Source organism: Poecilia mexicana, unplaced genomic scaffold (assembly GCF_051168715.1).
Source record: "Poecilia mexicana isolate PSO_F unplaced genomic scaffold, ASM5116871v1 scaffold_4, whole genome shotgun sequence".
Lineage (NCBI taxonomy): Eukaryota > Metazoa > Chordata > Actinopteri > Cyprinodontiformes > Poeciliidae > Poecilia > Poecilia mexicana.
The window spans coordinates 7,068,847-7,076,054 of NW_028263373.1; the positions used below are offsets into that span (position 1 = coordinate 7,068,847).

General features: G+C 39.9%; 1 long non-coding RNA gene across 1 annotated transcript; it reads right to left on the reverse strand.

The window, feature by feature from the left end:
- Positions 1 to 4,027: 4,027 nt before the first annotated feature.
- Positions 4,028 to 6,959, reverse strand: LOC148159913 (uncharacterized). Its single transcript, XR_015762753.1, has 3 exons — positions 5,299 to 6,959; positions 5,128 to 5,203; positions 4,028 to 5,035 (listed from the first exon to the last, which is right to left on the reverse strand). It is a non-coding gene; the product is annotated as an uncharacterized LOC148159913 (long non-coding RNA).
- Between the last annotated feature and the right edge of the window lie 249 nt (positions 6,960 to 7,208).

Sequence of the window (7,208 nt, forward strand, 5' to 3'; positions counted from 1 at the left end):
AGTGTTATTTCCACCCAGAGTTGGACTGAGTCATTCTAAGATCTTGTTCTTCTTTAAAGAGTGTTGCACAACTGCAGGAATGTATCTCTGGCGCCTTCCAAAAAGGCTCTGGAAGTGAAACATCTCACTTTGGTAGTCCACATGTCACTCTGTGTCAATCTATTTTAACCTGTCCATTTTTCAATCTTGGAAAATCCTAATACCAATCAATTAAAGTGATGACTCATCCAGGAAGTAATTAATAACATTAATGACAAACATCTGTTTCTGACAGAGAACTTTTTTTCTGCACTGATATGCTGAAATGGTCCGTACTTGTATGGCAACGAGTCCAAAACATTTTGCACTCCAATTACGCTACAAAGATAAACTGATAATTGAGCAACTTTAAGATGTCATTCATTAAAAAGCACAAACAAAACTAGAAGTAAACTACAGAGTATGGAACAGCACTGGTGAGTGAGCTGAAAGGGAAGTGTGACCAGTTTGGTCCCAAATGTAACCCGATTTCTCAGTACGGGAAAACATCAGAGGTAGTACCGGTTCAACCAGTCATCCGAGGAACAACGTCTATGTCACTGAAAGTCTCACTGCAGTTCAATGACAGACACAAGTTAGGCTCATTTATGTCTAATTTCACAATAGACAACAGCCAATCCTGAGTGGTCCAAAAAACAATCCCAGATTATGCGTGTCACCCGAGGCTTTTCCCAACAAAATGGCTAAAAATCCCTCACTTTTTTCTACAGTTTTGCTCAAAATTGGCCCTTCCAGCCTGGTCCCTCTCTGTTGTGCTGCTGATAGCCATTCTTTTATTTGTATATCTGAGTGCAGTGAGACTAATGTGTGGACTGTGTGAACAAACACTGTCATGTGTACATTTAAATCCAACAGCCTCTCTCTCAATACATGTCCTAGCATCCGCTCCTCTCTGACTCTCCTCCTCAGGCCTGTGCTCAGCTCGATGTCTGTGTTAGATTCAGCATTTATTATGTATGCAAATTAACCACTCATAAACACTCCCCTTGGTTTAATGCATTTTGAGTTGAAACCCTGAAAAAGCACAATGCGTCTATAAAACTCATCACATGCCGCAATAGATGCACTGCCCAGGTTTCTCCTGTCCCCGTTGTTCTAGTCTAAGCTAATTATTCATAAGAAAAATGCCTCGAAAGTTATGAAATATTCCATTTCAGTTCATAAGATATTTAGCCCTTAGAGGGGCGGTATTATGCAAGATCAACTTTCCTGAGCGTCACCTCATGTTAAACTTTTGCTTTGATTATTTCATGGATGTTTGAGAAATCCTTTAATCTCCCATGGTAACCATTCAGCTGTGCAAAGTGCCTGGTTGGACCAGCAGCTCCTTCTAGGAGCTGAAGTTTACCAGCTTCTGCCTCACTCAGCTCCTTCAGACTAGCTAGCAGCAATTAGCAAACACCTGGTGTAGATCTGCGTCTGCTGAGCTCATTAGAGGAGCTACTTCTGAGTTAAATGCTGATAAAAACATTGTTAAAGGGTTAATAGAGGAGCCACATTAAGATGACTTCCCGAAGACAAAGTTTTAAAAAGAGGAGGACTTAAAGAGACAGAGGCCCCATTTTAAGGCCTTAAATTACAAAGTCAAATGTATGTATGTCATATTTAATATATACAGCATTTTCATAAAAACCGAAGGTACAAAATGATTCTATGTGCCTTTAAAACAAATGACACTGCCCCTTTACATTAAGACTTTTCATTTAGATGTTCATCTTGAGATGAAGTTTCAGATTATAGAAACACATTTTCAGTGTTTAATCTGGAAAAAAAACAACTGGAAAAGTCTTTCCTTCAAGTGAAAACCACTGAGAAAGTGGAAATTACACCCAAGGAAAAATGTACAGCACCAGTAAGGTGCTTAGGTTCGATCGCCAATGAGAATGAGACATGGTTCCACAAAAAGTTACTGTTTTATGTGTTTTTAAGAGACATTTAAAATCCAAAACGTAATCTACAGTGGGAGGGCAGAACTGAGGCCTACCAGCGGGGGCAGGGGAATCCAAGCATGGGGAACTGGTTCCTAAACTACAACAAAAAGCTAAAGCCAAATAAATCAGCCCAAACACCCGGATGCACACTCAGTCGAAGAAACGCCCAACACCACCAATTCGTACAGCACAAAGGACAAGACCCCATGGAGGCTCTCTCAGCCTGGACACAGAGATCAGGGTACAGTTATACAAAGAAAAGAAACACTACAGCTTAGAAAAATTTACAAGGACTAAATGAAGTCATCCCAGACTCAAGCATATATGTCCATTGTGGCTGGAGGCCACAAAGAGCAACTCCTAACCAAACAATAACCCCAAGCAAACACACATAGCAAGACAATTAAACAAAATCACAAAACTGGGGAATCAAAACAGCAGGGTGTCCCACCAAGCTGCTGCAGCTTTCTATCTGAAATGATGCTTTAATATGCCAGTTTAGACAAATCGTAGCATGAAGAGGAAGCAGAGCTGGTTTACTCCAACCAGAGAGCTCCTTCCTGCCCAACGGCAGAACCAGGATCAGCTTACCAGTGATTTCTATGTACGAACACAGAAATCACTGTAGAGGTGAAATTACCACCACACCCCAGTACAAACAGGAATCTCCAAGCAGTTTCTAAATCCACAAATGAATCGAATTAAAAAGAAAAAAAACCCCATCCATCTCAGATCTTATGCAAGAGAAACAATGCTCACTGACGTTAGTAGAGTTATGACCACTGCAAGCCAAACAAGCAGCACTCATGCTGAAGTGTGACCATGTCAGCGTATAAAGCGACAGATGAAAGAGCCAAGTTAGCATGTTTTGTAAAGGCCTGGTTGCTAATCATTTATTTGATCAAGGAAAATTGAGTCAGTCTGAGTGTTATTTAACCAGATGAAGCAACGCATGCAGGGTGTGTGGGCGCACGTGGTAAAGAACCTGCGGTGTTACTTCTGGCATTACGTCACAATCAAGGCATGCTGCTTTGCAGCTCCAACCAGACCGGCTGCTTGAAAATCTCACTTCCGATTACAATTTGCATGTGAACACATAAGACGTTATCAGGGGAAGTTTATTTTGGTATATGCAGCCCCAACGTGTCAGGCCAAAACAGCTGAAGGTTGAGCGTCTGCTGGTGGTTTCAATCGCAAAAGAAACTTCTTTGTTAATACACAAGTGTAATATGCAGCTATGAAACGTACGCCGCAAAAACACAACATTTTAAGACGCGTTTTTGGTCTAGTTTCTAGTGGAAATATGTAAGTACACTTGAAGTAAGACAACGCTAACTTGTACAACTTTTAAGCATAGTTGTACATTAGTTTTGTCTTAATCCAGTTGTTCTAAGATATTTGCCGTAGAAATTAGACAAAAATACTTGGTAAGATTTTGTGCTTTTGCAGTGCACACAATAACACAACTTGTATACAAGTCAAAGCAGTATTTTTAAATTGTATCTTTAGTCCAGGGGAGTAAAAAAATTTAAAAAAATATGTAACAGTAGCCATAATTATAGTGATTATATGTTGTCAATAACTGTAATAATCCACTTGAATAGTCGTTTTTCTTTTTCTTCCTCGCCTTTCTGGTTTTGGCTGCTGTTTTAAAGTGTTTGAAATCGTTTTAGCTGAACAGCCTATCATTTTCTGCACTTCTTTGAGGGTTTTCTGCTCTTTTATTAGTTTCTTAATCAAAGAACCCATTTTACTCTGTTTTTCAAGGACAAACTCACATGCGGCATCATGCAACTCGGCGCTGTGTTTTTTGTTTTTTTAACGTGCCCCGTTCAGTAAATGATTTAGTTTCAGCAGCATGCACATCATGTCTGTTGGGTCTGTTGGTTTTCTACACTTTTACTAAACCTTCTAGAAATTTCAGCCAAAACAGTGACTTATCTTGCTTGTGAGTGGGACTGCTACTTATTAGGAATTTCACACAAATTTTACTGGACTGAAACCCAGTAAAACTGAAAATGAGACACACATATAAACATAGTGCAGAGAAGCACAACTATTTTTTATATAATTTATTATACATAAAAAATCAAGGTACATTGCACAGTATTATACAGAGTATTTACAGCAGTACATCAAATTAATTCCCCAATTTTTGAAAACTCAAAATTGAATAAAAAACAAAACATTGTCAGAATTGAAAGAAGAATGTACAGAGAGGGAAAAAACATAAACACATTAAAAATTTACACGTTATTTTAGGCAACGTTTTTACAGCATTATGTCTGTTTTGGTGGATTTTTACAACCTTTTAATGAACCGTGCTGTTCAAGTCAATTCACAGGTTACAGGTATTCATCTTGAGAGATGAAGATGACTGTCAGGGATTCTTTCTTTGTTTTTTCTGTTTGTGCGAAAGTGAGATTATCGCCGTTAGTGGCCTACACTTTGCTATTCCAGCGGTGGCTGACAAGAAAGCAGAGCGCATTATGAATTACCTTCTGTATTTACCTCCTATTGAAATACTTTGACAAGCTGCAGCTCGTTTTTTGAGGCGAATCTCCCCAAACGGGAGCTTTGTGTTGATGTGGGCTCATGACAGGAGGTGAGCCTGCTCCCTTAGTGCGAGCTTTCACACCTACCTCTGCTTGTAGGCAACTTTAAAAACAGCCTCATGTCAAGCAAAAGCAGGTATGCACATGTCAAACTTGATTAATCTCTGCAACGGCATAGTTTCACAAGCCATTTAGAAACCTTTCAAAGCCATCCTGATCACACTTTATAAACATAAAAACGGCTGGCCTTGCAAGATTTGAGTTTGGCAGGAATGGAGAGACTTAATTTCATGTTTTTGGTCATTAGCATCTCTTTGAAGACAAAGAAATTTTCCTGTGTTTGGTCCGCTGTCATTTCCACTTTTCTGCTATCGTTCCTCTCACTCTCATCAGAGAGGATGAGAGTGAGCTGCTGGTAGGTTTTTCCAGGAAACTTCACCCAACCGTAGACTACATACTTTGCAGAGCCGTCTGCTGTAAATATATCACACGTTTTCTCGCCGTCACTCTCTAAAGAAGAAGTGAAAATAATTCCCAGTGAGTTCTCTCAGAAAACACAACGTTTCATCATTAGTAGGAGAGAAACGACAAACTGCACTCACCTTCCCATGTGCAATTTTTCATGAATGTTCCAGGATCCGTCACTGGTGACTGATTGCAGGAAGCGATCAGTCCACTCTGTAAGGAGGCAGAACCAGTATTAATACATGAACAAATAGAGGGGAAAGCACCAACAGTATTTTTAGCATTGCAAATTCTTATTTTTTTCCTACCTGAGGGAAACAGTAGATGAAGGCAGTCACCAAAACCACAATGAGCAGTCCCATCACAGCAACCAAACCAAGCACCAGCTTAAAACTTTGCTTTGAGCTACTTGGTCCACCGGCGGCTTCCAAAGCCCCCGGTGTCATCCTGTTGCCCATCAGTGTCTCTCTCAGTGCCACTTGCTGCTTTTCCATGATGCAAACTGTGAAAGGTACAGGTGAGGATGCCTTAATATAGGTGTCTTCCCACACACAGAGAGACAGTGGGAATCCCACACTCAGGCTCCGCCCTTGAGCAATGAGGAAAGAAAACAGAAATGAACGAGGGAATCCCTCTGCAGCTACTTGCCAAAAGTCGTTTAATAATTAAACATGACCACAAGGAACAGTCCCTACTTATCAGGAAGTTTTTCCTCAGGCAGAGAGAAGGTGAGGGAGGCACTGCCTGCCTTGTGGAAATTGAAAACAAGTCTCAGTGCCGTGACTCCTCTTTCCAAATCTAATTCTGAAACAGATTCCTATACGGTAACAGCATATTAAGTGACAATACGATCAGAAAGGGAATTTGCTTCACTAGTTCAATGCAGAAAGTGAAATACAAGTGTTTTACAGAGTCATTGTGCACAGTGATATATATGTGTTAGATATTTTTATTTTTCTACACAATCATGGGGAAGACAGGTGTCACTGAGGCCCTCCACAAAGAGATTAAGTCACAGAAGCTTGTTGTTAAAGGTGCTGTCTGCTCAGAGAGCCTAGCAAGTACGATAATGGAAAGTTGAGTCTTATTTAAAAAAAAAAAGTCTGAAAGGACTTTGAAGCAAAGTCCATTCAAGAGATTCGGAAGAGCAAGCCACTTCCACAACATGGACCACAACTTTCACACTCCTTTTGTTTAGCCACTTTTGATCCAGGGATTGTCTTAGTTAATGTCTTACCTGGGCTGAGGAGACAAAGGACCGGACTACTACTCAGTCCAAAGTCCTCTTTTCAGATGAAAGAACACGCTGTAATTTCACTGGGTAATCAAGATTTCAGAGTGCAGAGGAAGACACAGAATCCAAGGTGCTTAAGGTTCAGTGTAGCATTTCCAGAGCCTGGCCGTTTCAGAGGTCATGTTGGTCCACTGGGTTTCATCAAGGCCAAAGTCATTTTAGGGGCCTTCCCGCTTTTGACAAGTTTCATAGGGACACTGATTTCATTTCCCAGCTGCCCACACTGCCTGAAGCACCAATACCTGCTGTGATGACCCAGTAACAGACTGGAGGTTATGGGCTGCCTCTCGCCCAATGACCACCAATGACAGCCAGATATTATGGACGCTGTTTCCATTCAGACTCTTCTATGCATAGATTAATGCATATTCTATGCAAAATGTACATAGAATATAGTCCCAGCCTCTTTGGGGCCCTGGGCGAACCACCATTCCAGCGGGTGGAGGAGCGAGGGGGGAACTACTCTTGTGCCCCACAAGATGCCACCCTGGGCGGTTGCCCGTGTCACCCATATCAGAAAAGAAATCGCCACTGTCCATGCAGATTTTGCTAGCTTGAACTTGTGCTTCTTCCTGCTCCTTGATTACTTTTGATTTTTCTTTTTATTTTTTTTTTTCTTTTATTTTTCTTTTTAATAATAAGCTTCTAAACATTTTATATATATATATATATATATATATATATATATATATATATATATATATATATATATATATATATATATATATATATATATATATATATATATATATATATATATATATATATATATATATAGATAGATATATATATAGATATAGATATAGATAAATTAGTGTTTAATGATACAAATCATTACAGTTTTGTGATGTTTACATGCACAGTGGGACTTTTTATGTCTTGCAGATCAGGCAGCTATGCTGCATAGAAAACTGTTGATTCGAG